The sequence below is a fragment of the Mastomys coucha genome, unplaced genomic scaffold (assembly GCF_008632895.1).
Source record: "Mastomys coucha isolate ucsf_1 unplaced genomic scaffold, UCSF_Mcou_1 pScaffold1, whole genome shotgun sequence".
Lineage (NCBI taxonomy): Eukaryota > Metazoa > Chordata > Mammalia > Rodentia > Muridae > Mastomys > Mastomys coucha.
The window spans coordinates 73,221,853-73,239,135 of record NW_022196891.1 but is presented as its reverse complement, the minus strand read 5'-3'; the positions used below and the strand labels follow the sequence as shown (position 1 = coordinate 73,239,135).

Sequence of the window (17,283 nt, the reverse complement as noted above, 5' to 3'; positions counted from 1 at the left end):
CAGTAGCATCATGTGACGTCTCCCTGGGGTTCTTCCCTACCTGTGGACTATCATGGCATAAATTCAGCACAAGAAGTTCCCTCTTCTACGCTTCCCTGAGGTGTGACATTTTATATTTGTATGTATGTATGTATGTATGTATGTATGTATGTATGTATGTATTTAGTATGTATACGTGTGTTTATAAACATATGGGCACATGAGCCAGAGCTTTCTTTCAAGTGGAGGTCAGAGAACAATCCATGAGAGTTGATATTTTCATTCCAGGGTATGGTGGTTTGAATATGTTTGGCCCATGGGAAGTGGCACTCTTAGGAAGTGTGGCTTTGTTGGAATAGGTGTGGTCTTGTTGGAGGAAGTGTGTCACTGTGAAGGCAGGCTTTGAGGGCTCCTAGTGCCCAAATTCCACCCAGTGTAGAAGAGAGCTTTCTCCTGGCTATCTTCAGATCAAGATGTAGATCTCCCAGCTCCTCCAACACCAGTCTGCCTGGATGCTGCCAAATTTCCTGCCATGATGATAATGGAGTGAACCTCTGAACCTGTAAGCCAGCACCAACTAATGTTTCTCTTATAAGAGTTGCCTTGGTCATGGTGTCTCTTCATAGCAGTGGAAACCCTAACTACCTAACTAAGACACAGGGATTAAACTCAGGTTGTGAGGCTCTGCAGAAAGCCCCTTTACCCAGTGAGCCATTTTCCTGGCCCTGACTTATTTTTATTTTTGAAGTTGAGGACTGAAGTAGAAACATACCAAGAAGAGGCTGTTTTCGATGTTAAGCTAGAAAACATGGGTGCTTACTGTGATGTAAACTACAATTTGAACTTATGCTCAGCTCTACTCCACAATTGCTATCTGAATTTTGTGGCCTCGGTTCAGCTCTCTACAGTGACATCTGCACAAAAAGAGATTATGTTGACAAAAGCCTGATGATGAGTACAGAACATTTTACCCTGGATACTTTGCCTTGAATTTGAATGTTCTAGCATAAGAAATATCCTGAAAAAAAAAATGGACTCTTTCCCCTCTTTGATCCATCGCTCTGGATTCCTCCAGACACTGATGCCACTAGTAAAAACAACCAAGCTTTTCCAACAGAGTTGAAACAGAGTTCCTGAGACTGATGCCCCACTCCCATCTAGGGAAAATGTTCAGGTCAGTAGGTGCTCCCCAGAAGACTGCCTCAGCCTCCCCTTTTGTACGTCGTCAGCCTTCTCCCTCACACTCTACCGCTTCTCTGGCTCTTCTCAGACTTTACTCTATGGTGGCGTTCACTAGATTAACTGAAATTACTCTCCAGTGGCTGAGATCCCACAGAGGTAAATATGGTTTCTCTATGGGCTTCCTACTCTTGGCGGTGTTACTAGAAGCAGTGCTACCTTTGCTGAGATCTGCAACTTAGAAATTCAAGTCTGCCCGTATTTGTCTCTCTGCTCACTCCTGAAAGTCAAGCGCAGCCTGACAGCTCTTTCATCAGTGTTTAGATAGCCTCTCCCCCAGTTCTTTTTTACACCATGTCTTTTTCTGTATATCTCCCTGTAATTCATGTCATCCCACTCACTAGCCCATCTCTCCTGGGATGGATCTCCCATCTGAATCACACCGCTCAGTCAGCTGCCCCAACTCTTAGGCTCTTATTAATGTGTCTCGCAATGGTCTTTTCTGTCTGCTTTGCTCTATTTCTTTGTCCCACATGTTACTCTTCTGCCACGTGACTGTACTAATAGGAGATAATCAGACATCCACCTATCATAGATTATAAAATGCAAAATTGTTCAAAAAACGGTCCTCCCACTACCTTTTATTTAAGTTTAAAGATGGGATCGTGCTGCGGTCCCCAGGCTCCTTATTCTTGTGATTGGCTTGGCATCCCTCTGCTGCCTTTGTCTTTTGAGACTTTCCTCTTGCAAGGCACCTGCCTTCTTGTCATCTCAAGATGGGTCCAGAATCCCAACCTATTTTGAGTCTTTATATTTTTCCCACTTCCTACATATACATGGCCAGTTCTTTAGTTGCAACTTTGACTTCTGTTGGTGCCATTGGCACATTTGATCTTTTCATTGCACACATGGCTAAATTTTAAAAAAATAAAACATTCTCAAAAGAGGAACCCACATTACCCCTGAACCCCATCTTACGTAGTATTCCATAGCTCAGCACTAAGCTTTTAAATAGGCAATAATTTTCGTGTGATCCAAGTCTAAATTACTGAGACTGTACTGCTTATTGGGGTAATAGTGTGTGACATCTCTTATGTCTCCATTGTAGAATTTTCTGTGGGGTAACAGCTAGGGTTTACGAGAGCAAAGACCAAAATGTAGATGATACGACTGGAGACTGTGATGAAAATACAAAGTTCTGCCTATCTGCTTCTCGATGGCAGAGTTATGGAAAGAGAGGTAGCTTTACAACAACAAGCTTTTCCTTGGGATGGTAACGGTCCCCGTTCCCCTATGAGGATAATCTTTGGTATAGTTTTTCAAAGGAAGGCATATGGACCCCAGACAGATGGGTGCCTTGGCTGTCAGTGATGTAGAAAGCAGCTCTCTACGGAAGGTGACTGTGCCTTGTCTCATTTACACGGGCCCATGACAGTAGGATCTAGTACATTTCAGGAAGACGTAATTGATCAGATTTCTATGGCTAAAGCACCCTGTCCTTGGCTGTTACGACCAGTGTGCATAACAAGTTCCTCCCCTACTGGGCAACCTTCTTCTTTAACCTGGGACCAGGGACAGGAAGTGTCAGGAAGGAGAGGGGTTTGTGAGTCACTAGCTAACCTCAGGATGCAGTGGGCGGAGCTAATTCCTAAAAGACAGAGTGAGCAGGAGCAGGAAGAGATTGTTCTACTAAAGTGAAATTGAATAATTTAAGACTTATGATTTCTTTTTTCCTAACTGGCATTGAGAAAATAACTTTCAACAACAATTAGAAGCAGAAGATAAAAGTTTAATTTGGAGTGAAGGCAAAGAGAATCCTCTAAACATATTTCAGTGCAGACATTTTTACCTCTAAATATGACTTTCAAACATAATGGCACATATTAACATTTTATGTCACTATTGAGTCCAGTCAAATTCATATTTCCCAAATTATGAGAGATTTTTATTAGTAATCATTCTCAGAAGATCATGTTTATATAACCCCCAGCTAAAAAATAATTGAGATTTTTTTTAAATAATTCCTTATCTTTAACATGTAGGACTTAAAAAGAGGAAATCGGGGTGAGCATGACACTTCCTAGTGGTCTGTAATTACCACTCAGGGAAGCAGCAGAAGCTAATTATCTCAAAGTTTTGATTTTAATGAAACTTAATGTACAACTAATGATGCTGACATTTCCAGTTGCCGATTTGGTTCTCCAGGAAGATTATTTGAATGTGGTGTACATTTCTCAAAAAGTTCACCGAACTCTTATAGGCAGAGCCATACCTGATAATCACGAGGAATGCCAAGAACAGTTGTCAGTGATGGACAGCAAGGATCATATCTCTGTGAAGCCATTCTTAGCGTGCCAAGGAGAACCCAGACTCAACCAGAAGCAACAGAAAACATTACCGTTGCAATGCATCCCGGTAGAGGTCAAAGGCATGCATGCATGTGAAGGTCAGAGTGGCAACTTGTAGGAACCAGTTCTCTCTCCATCATATGGGTCCCAGGGTTCAAACTCAGGCTGCCAGCCTTGTTTTTAAGTGCCTTTACCAGCTGAGCATTCAGCCTTTACTGCACCTTTTGAGCCCAAAGTTTATTCACAGTATTGGTTTAGACCAGTGGTTCTCAACCTTCCTAATGTTGCCTTTAATACTGTTGTGGTGACCCCCAAGCCATAAAATTGTTCCATTGCTACTTCGTAACTGTAATTCTTCCACTGCTATAAATTGTAATATAATGACCTGATATCCAGGATATCTGATATGTAACCCTCAAAGGGGTTGCAACCCACAAGTGGAGAACCACCGGTTTAGAAGATTACTTTTCTACACGAAGTTAATTTTATTTTTGAAAATGCCATGGGAATCCCTCTGCTTCACTACCTACAGGGCTCTGCTCACATCCTGCTGTCCCCACCGGCTCCATTTTTACGTGTTCCCCATTTTTGTCAATGTCCACCCACAGCTGTGATCACTGCCTACGCCTCCCTGAGCCACAAACGCCAGATCTACGCGTCTGTGCATCACTAGCTTGGCTGGATGCAGCCTTTGTGCCTGTCTTCACCTCACAGGCCTCGCAGGAGAGACAGCCTTACTTTCAGCTCGGGCTACCCTGCTTCTGGGAGCTTTCACACTGCCCAGGGCTGACCTCTGCCAAAATGCCCTTGCTACTGACAAACACTAGCGTTAGTTGTGGGTTTTTATTCCCAGCCATTTAACTCGTCCCATCCCCACACTAGTCTTGTGCTGCCAAATAAGTATATTGAGGTCCATGAAAATTCCTATTAGAAATCTGGATGAGGCAGGTTTGGCCAGGCATGGCTGTAATTCCAGCACTCGAGAGGCTAAAGCATGGGTTCCAGAATAGCATGAGCTACAGGGCAGGACCCTTCCTTGGGGATAGAGAATGAAAACTTAGTAGAAGAAGGCAGGAAAAGGAGAAAGAGAAAAAATAGAGAACAATAAACGGTTTCAGCGCAGCCCACAGCATTAACAAAGCTGCTGGGTGTAGGGAGTCTTAAGTCTGTTGTCACCCTTTGTCCTGTTGTTTATTTTGCCTGTTATTAGAACGAACAAGCAAACAAACCTCAGGAGTGTGACTAAGAGGGGAAACTTTCCTCTCCAGCTTGAAGACATCAGGGGGATGTCTTCAGGAGGATGCACACTGAATGTTCTAGAACATTCAGATCAGATCGATGCCTTTTTTATCTCTCAAAAATGCTCTTAGGTGAGAACTGAGTTTGGTTTGAATCTAGCGTTGCTGTAAGTGAAAGTTGAATCAAGGATGTTTTAACTTAAGACACACACAAAGGAAGTGGCATCAGTCTGGCCTGGAAATGTGATATTACAGATTGATTATATTGCTTTGTGTCTGCTTTAACTCCTTTCAGGAGTTTAGACATTGATAATTACACCCAAGCTGAGATTAGATCCCCAGGACCCAAAGTCATTGGAGGTGTGTGCACCTGTAACTCCAGTGCCGGGAGACAGGAGGGTTCCAGGGGTTCATGAGCCAGGTAGTCTAGAAAGAGAGACAGGTTCGATTGGAGACCCAAGCACACATATACAGATATGAAAAAGCAAAAGGGGTCCCAGTGCCTTTCTCTGAGATCCATAGGCACACCTCAAGTAAATTTACATGCACACTCACAAGAGAGAGACAAAGAGAGACAGAGACACAGGCAGAGACAGAGAGACAGACAGGAGAGAGAAGTATTATATCTTCAGATGGCACAGTTTATATACTATTATAACAGTCTCCCTTCAGAACTTGTTCCTCCTCCTCTTCCTCCTCTCCCTCCTCCTCCTCCTCTCCCTCTTCCTCTTCCTCCTCTTCTTCCTCCTCCTCCTCCTCCTGCTCTCCCTCCTCCCTCCCTCACTTCTTTACTTCTTCTGGCATTTGTCTGACAGATGAGACTAGACAAGCCTTCTTGTATATATGTTTAATCTCCCTTTATCTGATTGACCTGTTGGTCCCTATTACAGCTTTGGCAAATAGTGGAGAGGTGACATTTGTCTTTGTAAACATTATCATCCACTTTGCATTTCTTGCTGGATCCCAGGGATGCTTGCCATGTCAAGGAGTACACCCTCCTCGTTGTCACTGCAAGGCCTTGAGAGAACACATCTGAATTATTGCATCCTAAGCTGTCTGCTCTTCTAGACTGCGTGCTTGCTAGAATTGGAAGGGCTTATCTTATTGATATTTAAGTTTCTGGCAACTGGTGCACTGCCAGAATGTTTGAAGTTCCTAAATGCCGAGGACAGAAGGGATGAAGGAATCCAACCCTGACATAATATGTCTTCTAATAGTGCCCACAAAGAGTGGGCAGTCAAATCAATTATAAACTAGGCTATAGAGGAGAAGAGCAAGAATATGAAAAGGAAGAGAAACTTGGTCAGGGAAAGCAGAACTTACATATCCACTAAACTAGTTAAGGAAACCTCTGGATTCGGAGTTTCCTATCTGATACAAAAAAGCAACCATTTAAGATAACCTATTAAATGTTTTCTTTCTCTAAACTATTGAAGTTTATAAAATACCCCCAAACTGAGAGAGCTGATGACATGTTTCTTCAACACATCTGCAAAATGCCTAAACATAGCTACAGAATTTTTAAGCTTTGGGGATAATCTGTCAAAGTTTAATTGATGGATGGGCTGGGTTTTCTATCAAGGAGCTGTGTGATGGAGGGACTGTGTTAAATCTAAAGCTTCAAAGAGAAATGATTAGTCACTATCATTAAGAATATCTGAGATGGATGAGTTTCAGACACACGTTCATCACTCATCACCGTGTAAGAGTGTTAAACTGAAGGATGGCTACTGTCAAGGAGCCACAGACTAGCAAACAGCCAAGCTGTCCAGTTGCATCGAAACACAACTAGCAAAGACTTGAAATGCAAGCTCAGCCTAAGGACAGCAGGCTCTGGGCTCTGGGCTGGAGCACAGAATGCAAGCAAGAAACAAAGGATGAAGGAATAGACTGTGATCACTACGCTGGCCCACACGTACCAGGCTTAGAAACCTGGGCTTCATTTTGAAACTCACTGGGAGCCACTACATAGTTAAGACTTTGGGGACTAAAGAGTTGACTCTGTGATTAAGAGGACTTGTTCATCTTGGAGAGAGCTCAAATTTGCTCCCTGCCATGCACATGCCAACTCATAACCCTCTCTAACCCCAGATGCAGGAAATCCAATGCCTCCTTCTGACCTCTATTGAGGACAGGTACACATATGGTATACCTACATACATATAGACAAAACAGCTACGTGTACAAAATAAATCTTTTAGAAAATCTTTGCAAAGAATGTGGACATGATTTCATTTGCATTTCAGGGGAACATGGTGATCTGGCCATGGTAGGTGGACCAACCAGTTAGTTCTCACATTCTTAGATGCCTGCTTTAGAATCATGTAGGTGTATGCAAACTGCCATTCCTGGGTTTGACAAAGCATCAGTCAGATATCCCATGATTTCAACTTAGAAATCTTCATTAATGAAATAGAACTTGCTATTGGCAGCTTACAGCATAGGAGGTTCTGGGTGAATTGATGGAAAGTTGGTGCCAAGAACCTCAAGAGACTTTCAAACTAGGTGAACACTGAGTCTCAGCTCTGTCTGATTCTGGTCTCATTTGAACCAAGTCACTCTTCTCTCTGAGGCTGTTCTTGGCTCTCAGTAGATGGGTTTGAGAATTCCTGCCTTGTAGGGTTGCACTTAGGGTTAGTTAGGATCGTATATTTAAAACACCTAACAGTATGTGCCATGTGAAATCTCACAATTAAGTCACTCACATGACATGCAAGAAACTCCCAGATAATTCTAGTTAGTAACCAAGAATCACACGAGATATTGTCTAGCTCCTGCTAGCTAGAGTTTGGATCTTTCATGGTCCTTAAAGATCTGTGCTTTTCAGGCTTAGTCCCCAGTCCATGATACCACTGGGAGATGGCAGAAGCCTTAAGAGTTAGAGCCTAGTGGAAGGAAGTTGGTCTTTAGACGGAATGCCCTTGGAGTAGAGATTGAGATCCCAGACTCTTCCTACTTTCTCTTTGCTTCCTGCCTGCCGGGAGGTGAACAGGTTCCTCTGGCACATGTTCTCTCCATAATGTAGTTCTCTGTTTCATGTCCAAAGTAGCAGGGCTAAGTAGCCATGGATTAAAGGCTCTGAAACCTTGAGCCAACAGTATTCTTTCTCTTTGTAAATTGATTGGTCTCAGGTTGATTATTATAGCAGTAGAAAGCTAACGAATGCAGCTCTTTCTTGTGACACACAGTAGCTGTGAAGATAGTCAAAAATGGGAAGTTGTCCTTGGTCTTGAGACAAAGTCTCATGTGCTCTAGTCTGGCCTCAAGCTCCCTATTTAGCCCACACTGACCTTTGACCCCTGTTCCTTCTGCCTCCACCTATTCATTCTGGGACTGCAAGAGTGTGCCATCCATCACACCAGACTAGAAGGAAGTAAATCTGAGATTTAAAACAAGCAACCAAAAACAAATAAATAAACAAGCAAGCACTATCCATGGTTACCATGTATAGATGACTGTTCAGGTTTTTTTTTTTATTGGATATTTTCTTTATTTACATTTCAAATGTTGTCCCCTTTCTTGGTTTACCCTCTCCCAGAAACCCCCCTATCCCATCCTCCCTCCCTCTGCTTCTATGAGGGTGTTCCTCCACCCACCCACCCACTCCCACGTCCTCTTCCTCGATTCCCCTATACTGGGGCATTGAGCCTTCACAGGACCCAGGACCTCTCCTACCATTGATGCCTGACAAGGGCATCCTCTGCTACATCTGCAGCTGGAGCCATGTGTACTCCTTGGCTGGTGACTGTTCAGCTTTTAACTGTATCAAATGTAGATGGGAAGTTCAGTTCTGTCTGTCTGGTACGGCATCCTGTTATCTAAGTGGAAAGGTGAGGGTGCAGCTCGGTTTGGAGAGTGCTTGCCCCGCACACATAGGGCTCTGGGTTCCAGCCACACAACCACTGTCTTCTATCTGGCAATGCCCAGAGCTAATGCAAAGATGTGAACAAATAATGCTGGTGGACAAAAGCCTGGGGTGATGCTCAAGTGTGAGATGCTACAGGGGTAACACAAAGGGGTTTGGTATCCCAGAGTTCCAATGAAGAGTGCAAAAGGAGATCATGACTCCCTCCAAGTCAACACGATATTTTAAAGTTTTTCAGGGAAATAAAAATGGCAAGGGAAAGTGAAAACAAATGCGAAGGGAAAGAGAACCAGAGAAACACATTGAAAGGTACCGCGTGATGCCACAGTAAGCCACACAAGACAGAAGTACTTTAAAGTAGAAACCCTGTTCTGCCCTTTTTGGGCACGGTAGCAGGTTACATGATATTAATTCTGGACAAACATGGCGTCTGTTGGCTTTACATTCTTGCCAGCAATATCCAATAAAACTAGAGGAGAAACTTGTTTGTGTGCTACGCTTTGAGTGGAGAGACTATTTCTGAAGATCTGTTGGTCTCTAAAATGATCTTACATGAATAGCTGACATGAGGGACAATCTTGGAAAGGCTGTGTCCTCTAGAAAAATCATGATGCTCTTAAGCCACGAACGCACGTCTCCTCCTAATGGATTCCTCTCTAGTTAGTTAGCTAATAACTTTTGTCCAAGTATTTCTCTATTCTTTCATAAATGTACCTATTTGTGCATGCATATATGCTGAAGGTAGAATCCGGGGCCTTAGACATGCTAAGCATGTACTCTAAAGGGAGCCACACTCCTAAGCCCCTAAAAAAGGTCTGAATCTGAAGGAAAGGATTCCTCTCTCCCCTGCAGAATGAACATTTGGAGATGAGGGAATTCACCTTGTAAAAATAAATACTCCAAATGAAGTAAATGGCACAAACCAGCTCATGACAATTATAAAACATGTTAAAGTTTATCAATATGTGTGCTAGAGACTCTTGTGTGTTTCCCATCCATGGGATTTGAACCTTCTGCATTATAGGCAAGTGTCCTACCACTGAGCTCTAGCCCCAGTCCTAACGATGGTGCTTCTGCCCTCTCTTCTTAATCTGAACTGTGTAGCTTCGTTGCAACATTTCCAAGAAGCCAGATAAGAATCACACCCAGGGCTTCACACATGCTAGGCAAATGCTTTACCATGGGGAATCATGCTCAGCCTTGAAGTTTCCAGTCTGAGTTTTACTATTCCGTGTCAAGTATCATTTAAAACTGTTAGCAAATCCTGAGGGGTGGTTCAGCATCTTAAACACTGGTCTGGTGCTCACAGCCAAAGCTGCAGCTTGCTGGATTTGCAGTGTGGATTTAAATTGTCAACAGACTGCTTGATTCTCTCATTTCTTCAAAATCAATTATATTAAATGAGCCAAATGTAGTCATAGTAGTAACAGTTTTTCATAAAAGATAGAAAAAGATCCTGAACAACTCCAGCCACTTAGCTCAAATTTCAAGCTGAGAGAGAGCACAGCATTTGCTTTTGTATTTTCTTTTCTGAAGTCTGGAATAGAAATGGTAAAGGAACCAGTGATTTTTTTTTTTTACCATGGCCATTGTCTTAAGGTTTCTATTGCTGTGTAGAGACATGTAATTGGGGGCTGGCTTACAGTTCAGAGGTTTGGTCCATTGTTGCCATGGCAGAAAGCATGGTGGCACACAGGCAGACATAGGGCTGGAGATCTGAAGGCAACAAGAAGAGGGGAGGGGGAGGGAGAGGGAGAGGGAGAAAGAGAGACAGAGACAGAGACAGAGAGAGAGAGAGAGAGAGAGAGAGAGAGAGAGAGAGGAGAGGGAGAAAGAGGAGAGGGAGAGGGAAAAAAGAGAGGGAGAGGGAGAGAGACTGGGCTTGGCTTAAACACCTAAAACCTCCCAGCCCAACCCCAGTGACAACAAGGCCACGTCTATACCAACAATGCCAAGACCTCCTAATATTGCTACTCCCTAAGAGCCTACGAGAACCATTTTCATTCAATCCACCACAGTCATATGCAAGAAAAGTTAAATAAATTGTGTTTTCTCATGCTTTCCTTAGGCTTGGAGGAGCCACGTGAGTGATGTTTCCACACATAAACAGATTCCCTAGCTTGGAATCCAGGCCTGTTGCCCAGGACCCCAGAATCAGCATGTGTCCCTACTCAAAGCAAGTATAACCAGAGCAATAGCATTATTCATCATTTGTTTAAAAATAGCAGCTCAGTTTGACTCCCAGAGTCCTGAAAGTCTTTTTGCACTCTCCTGGCTTCCTGGAAAAAAACTCAAAGTAAGCAGGCTCATAGGAGGAGAGGCTCTAACAAATAAATGTACGAACTTGGAGAAACAGCAAATCACAAAAAGTATGAGACTCCAGGAAGCCAGAGGGTTGAGGACTTAAAACTTATCTTCAGAGGAGAGAAGAAAATGGAGTTGGGTGTTCAGGGCAATTTTAGAGGGATAATCAATGATTGTTAGAGAGAAGGAATTGACATGGGAGGCAGAAAAGAATGTGATCCTATGCATGGATCTGAATGAGCAAATGGACATGTCCAGACATGGTTACAGTTCTGTCTTGTCCTTGACAGTCCTCTTCAGTGAGTCAAGTGAGTTCAGGAGAGAGCCTCTCCCTGTGCATTGGTGGCTGGGAGAAAGACAAGACAAGGTTAGAGGGAGTAGAGGGAGGGGTCCTGATTGTGCAGCAGCTTCTAGGCTGCCTTGTCATCATGCCAATTTATGAGATGTCTATTTTTTTTTTAGCCCTAACAGTAGCATGATTTTAAACAAACAGAAGAAGGACACTGTGAGTGATTTGACTTCTAATCAGCCGTGCTGCCTAACTATGATACAGTAAGACTCTGGCTGAAGTTCTTAGCTCTTGCCATAACTTTGAAATGGCTCTCTGACGTGAGCACACTAGGTCAGAAATACACTCGACATGTTTCTGTATTTCCCCAGTGTCCGTACTTATTGAGCAACAATAAGCTACAACAATTGGTTTTGCTGGCCACAATTTGCTAAGTCTTCCAGATTTCCCTTGATAGCTGGCCAGGGCAAACACAAATTCTCTTCTCTAAGTCTTATTTTCTCTCTGATCACATATGAAACATCATACAGTACATTTCTCTGTCTATATGACATGTCTGTGTTACAGAATGGCTACAAGGAGTGAAGTCAGCTGCAGCAAAACCTCAGATGAGAGAGAAAGACAGAGACAGAGAGACAGAGAGACAGAGACAGAGAGAGAAGAGCACTTCCGAGAGCCAGAGGAGGCTAGTCTCTATAGGAATTAGATAAGAAATCTATTTGGAAGTCTGTTGGAGGCACTCTGAAAAATCACACCAAGCTTTGGGTTGAGTTGGGCTATCTAGGGGAGCAACGGGACCATGGTAACCAGAGAGGCAAAGGACAGGACTTAGCTGAAGACTCTGGGACAGATAGAGCACTCCTGGGTCCTTTTACATACACACTGGGTGATCAGATGGCAGGCCAGTGATGGCGGTCACCCTCGCAGTGATTGCTGTCCTCTTTATGGAAGACAGGTGAGGGTACTGCACCTTTTCCTTGGTCTGATGTGTTCAGTTGGTCTTCAGGCCTGGTTTTCTAGATATGATTTTAATCACCAATGTGCTCACAGGGCACAGTTTCACTGTGGCAAACTGATAGGATAGCACCCTTTTTAGATTTAGTAACAAATTACCAGGCTTTGCCTAATGGATGGTGCAGGACAGATGGTGTTATTTGTGTGCTCACTGAGGTGTAGTCATTCTGCCTGTATTTGCACTCAAATGGAGCTAAATGCTGCAAATAGAGTCACCCAGGGCAAGACACAGCCTGAAAACACACTGTTTTATACAACATCAACTAACTAAGTGCAGGCCACAGCCTGATCTCATCATTCTAAATAGTTACCAAGAGCTTCAGGATTTCAAGGAAAGGGCATACTTCCTGAGAGGTCCTGCATGATTGCATCTCTGTCACTCTTGTTACTCTAGATGACAAAGACTTCAGGCTCCAGGCATGATGGAGTGTGATAGCTGTATAGCAAGGACAGGAATCTAGAAGGACTGGCATCCTTTCTTTTGAGTATGCAAAAATTAAGGTGTATGAATGTGTGTGTGTGTGTGTGTGTGTGTGTGTGTGTATGTGTGTGTGTGTGTTTACTCTTCAATTACTTTTCCACTTACAGTCTTTGAGACAGCATATCTTTTGAATCTGGAACTCACTGATTTGGCTAGACTTCTTGGCCAGCAAGCCACAGGAATCCCCTCTCTGCCTTCCTGGTGCTGGGCTAATAGGCACATTAATGCTGTACCGGGGACTTTCTAAGGCAGGACCAGCCAGAAGACACAGGCCTCAGAAGTGACAGGGCAGCTGGGACAGGATACCTCTACCTCTGTATACAGTTAGGAGGGACAGCAGATCCAAAACCCTTCCTGCCCTTTCTCTGCAAGCAGAGAACTTGTCTCCAGGGAGTGCTCTGACCCAGGGAATCAGGTGAGATGGCCATTTTCTCTCTGGTAGCTTTCTAAGGTGGGACCAGCAGAGAGGCACAGACCTCAGAAGTGTCAGGGCAACTGGGAAAGGATCCTTTCTACCTCCATCTACACCTAGGAAGGACAGTGGATCCGCAACTCTCTCTGCCCCTTCCCTGACAGCAGAGAGCTTGTCTCCAGGATGTGCTCTGACTCCAGGACTCAGGAGGGTTGGTTGATCCACAGCCCTCTGCACAAGGGTCTTACTAGAGGAGAGCTTCTCTCTCAGAAGTGCTGACACAGGCTTACAGACCCACAGGAGGAACAAGCTCCAGCCAGAGACAGCAAGAACATCTAACACCAGAGATCAACAGATGGTGAAAGGCAAACACAAGAATCTTACCAACAGAAACCAAGACTACTTGGCATCATCAGAACCTAGTACTCCTACCACAACAAGTCCTGGATGCCACAAAACACTGGAAAAGCAAGATTTGGATCTAAAATCATATCTCGTGATAGTGATAGAGGAATTTAAGAAGGACATGAATAACTCCCTTAAAGAAATACAGGAGAATACAGGTAAAGAGCTAGAAGCTCTTAAAGAGGAAACACAAAAATCCCTTAAAGGATTACAGGAAAGCACAACCAAACAAGTGAAGGAATTGAACAAAAACATCCAGTACCTAAAAATAGAAGTGGAAACAGTTAAGAAATCGTAAAGAGAGACAACTCCGGAGATAGAAATCCTAGGAAAGAAATCAAGAACAATAGATGCAAGCATCACCAAGAGAATACAAGAGATAGAAGAGAGAATCTCAGGTGCAGAGGATACAATAGAAAACATTGACACAACGGTCAAAGAAAATGCAAAATGCAAAAAGTTCCTAACCTAAAACATCCAGGAAATCCAGGACATAATGAGAAGACCAAACCTAAGGATAATAGGTATAAAAGAGAGTGAAGAATTCCAACTTAAAGGGCCAGTAAATATCTTTAATAAAATTATAGGAGAAAACTTCCCTAACCTAAAGAAAGAGATGCCCATGAACATACAAGAAGCCTATAGAACTCAAAATAGACTGGACCAGAAAAGAAATTTCCTCTGCCACATAATAGTCAAAACACCAAATGCACAAAACAAAGAAAGAATATTAAAAACAGTGAGGGAAAAAGGTCAAGTAACATATAAAGACAGACCTATCAGAATTATACCAGACTTCTCGCCAGAGACTATGAAAGCCAGAAGATGCTGGGTTGATGTCATACAGACCCTAAGAGAACACAAATGCCAGCCAAGGCTACCATACTTAGCAAAACTCTCAATAACCATAGATGGAGAAACAAAATTATTCCAGGACATAATCAAATTTACACAATATATTTCCACAAATCCAACCCTTCAAAGGATAATAAATGGGAAACTCCAACACAAGGAGGGGAACTACATCCTTGAAAAAGCAAAAAATGTAATCTTCCAACAAAACTAAAAGAAGATAGCCACATGAACAGAATTCCAACTCTAACAACTAAAATAACAAGAAGCAACAATTCCTTTTCCTTAATATCTATTAATATCAATGGACTCAATTCCCCCAATAAAAAGTCATAGACTATCAGACTGGGTACATAAATAGGAACCAACATTTTGTTACATACATGAAACCCACCTCAGTGACAAAGACAGACATTATCTCAGAATAAAAGGCTGGAAAACAATTTTCCAAGCTAATGGTCCCGAGAAAAAAGCTGGAGTAGCCATTCTAATATCGAATAAAATGGCCTTTTGCCCTAAAGTGATCAAAAAAGATAAGGAGGGACACTTCATACTCACCAAGATGAACTCTCAATTCTGAACCACTATACTCCAAATTCAAGGACATCTACATTCATAAAAGAAACTTTACTAAATCTCAAAGCACACATTGTACTGCCCACAATAATAGTGGGGGATTTCAATACCCCACTCTGCAATGGACAGATCATAGAAACAGAAACTAAACAAAGACACAGTAAGATTAACAGAAGTTATGAAACAAATGGATTTAACCGATATCTATAGAACTTTTATCCTAAAACAAAAGGATATACCTTCTTCTCAGCACCACATGGTACCTTCTCCAGAACTGACCATATAATTGGTCACAAATCAGACCTAAACAGATACAAGAAGATTGAAATAATTCCTTGCATCCTATCAGATCACCATGGACTAAGGCTGCTCCTCAATAACAACATAAACAATAGAAAGCCCACATATACGTCATAGCTAAACAACACTCTACTCAATGATAACTTGGTCAGGAAGAACTAAAGAAAGAAATTAAAGACTTTCTAGAGATTAATGAAAATGAAGCCACAACATATCCAAACTTATGGGACACAATGAAAGCACTCTTAAGAGGAAAACTCATACCTTTAAGTGCCTCCAAAAAGAAACTGGAGAGAACATACACCAGCAATTTGACAGCACATCTGAAAGCTCTAGGACAAAAAGAAGCAAATTCACCCAAGAGGAGTCGATGGCAAGAAATAATCAAACTCATGGCTGAAATCAACCAAATGGAAACAAAAAGAAATACACAAAGAATCAACCAAACCAGGAGCTGGTCCTTTGAGAAAATCAACAAAATAGATAAACCCTTAGCCAGACTAACTAGAGGGCCCAGAGACAGTATCCTAATTAACAAGATCAGAAGTGAAAAGGGAGACATAACGACACTGAGGAAATCCAAAAAATCATGAGATCCTACTACAAAACCTATACTCAACAAAACTGGAAAACCTGGATGAAATGGACAATTTTCTAGACAGATACCAGGTACCAAAATTAAATCAAGACCAGATCAATGATCTAAACAGTCCCATATCTTCTAATGAAATAGAAACAGTCATTAATAGTCTCCCAGCCCAAAAAAGCCCTGGACCAGATGGGTTTAGTGCAAGTTTTATCAGACATTCAAAGAATATCTAATACCAATGTTCTTCAAACTATTCCACAAAATAGAAACTGAAGGTACTCTACCCAATTCATTCTATGAAGCCACAATTACTCTTATACCTAAACCACACAAAGACCTAACAAAGAAAAAAAACTTTAGACCAATTTCCCTTATGGATATTGATACAAAAATACTCAATAAAATTCTTGCAAACTGAATCAAAAAACACATCAAAACGATCATCCACCATGATCAAGTAGGCTTCATCCCAGGGATGCAGGGATGGTTCAATATATGAAAATCCATCAACATAATTCACTATATAAACAAACTCAAAGAAAAAAATATATGATCATCTCATTAGATGCTGAGAACACATTTGACAAAATCCAACATCCCTTTATGATAAAAATCTTGAAAAGATCAAGAATTCAAGGCCCATACTTAAACACAGTAAAAGCAATATACAGCAAACCAGTAGCCAACATCATACTAAATGGAGAGAAACTTGAAGCAATCCCACTAAAATCAGGGACTAAACAAGGCTGCCCACTCTCTCCCTACCTATTCAATATTGTGCTTGAAGTCCTAGCCAGAGCAATTAGACAACAAAAGGAAATCAAAGGGATACGAATTGGAAAGGAAGAAGTCAAATTATCACTATTTGCTGATAATATGATAGCATACTTAAGTGACCCCAAAAATTCCACCAGAGAGCTCCTAAACCTTATAAACAACTTTAGCAAAGTTGCTGGATATAAAATTAACTCAAGCAAATCAGTGGCCTTCCTCTACACAATGGATAAACAGGCAGAGAAAGAAATTAGGGAAACAACACCCTTCACAATAGCTACAAATAATATAAAATACCTTGGTGTGACTCTAACTAAGCAAGTAAAAGATCTGTTTGACAAGAACTTCAAGTCTCTGAAGAAGATCTCAGAAGATGGTAAGATCTCCCATGCTCGTGGATTGGCAGGATTAATATAGTAAAAATGGCCATCTTGCCGAAGGTAATTTACAGATTCAATGCAATCCCCATCAAAATTCCAACTCAATTCTTCACAGACTTAGAAAGAGCAATTTACATATTTATCTGGAATAACAAAAAACCTAGGATAGGGAAAACTATTCTCAACAATAAAGGAACCTCTGGTGGAATCAACATCCCAGACCTTAAGCAGTACTACAGAGCAATTGTGATTAAAAACTACATGGTATTGGTACAGTGACAGGCAGGTAGATCAATGG

At 42.1% G+C, this 17,283-nt stretch overlaps 1 protein-coding gene across 4 annotated transcripts in view; it reads left to right on the top strand.

The window, feature by feature from the left end:
• The window catches only part of Pld5 (phospholipase D family member 5), a 343,011-nt gene that overhangs the window by 169,285 nt on the left and 156,443 nt on the right, over nt 1–17,283 (top strand). The gene's annotated exons all lie outside the window — the stretch shown is intronic.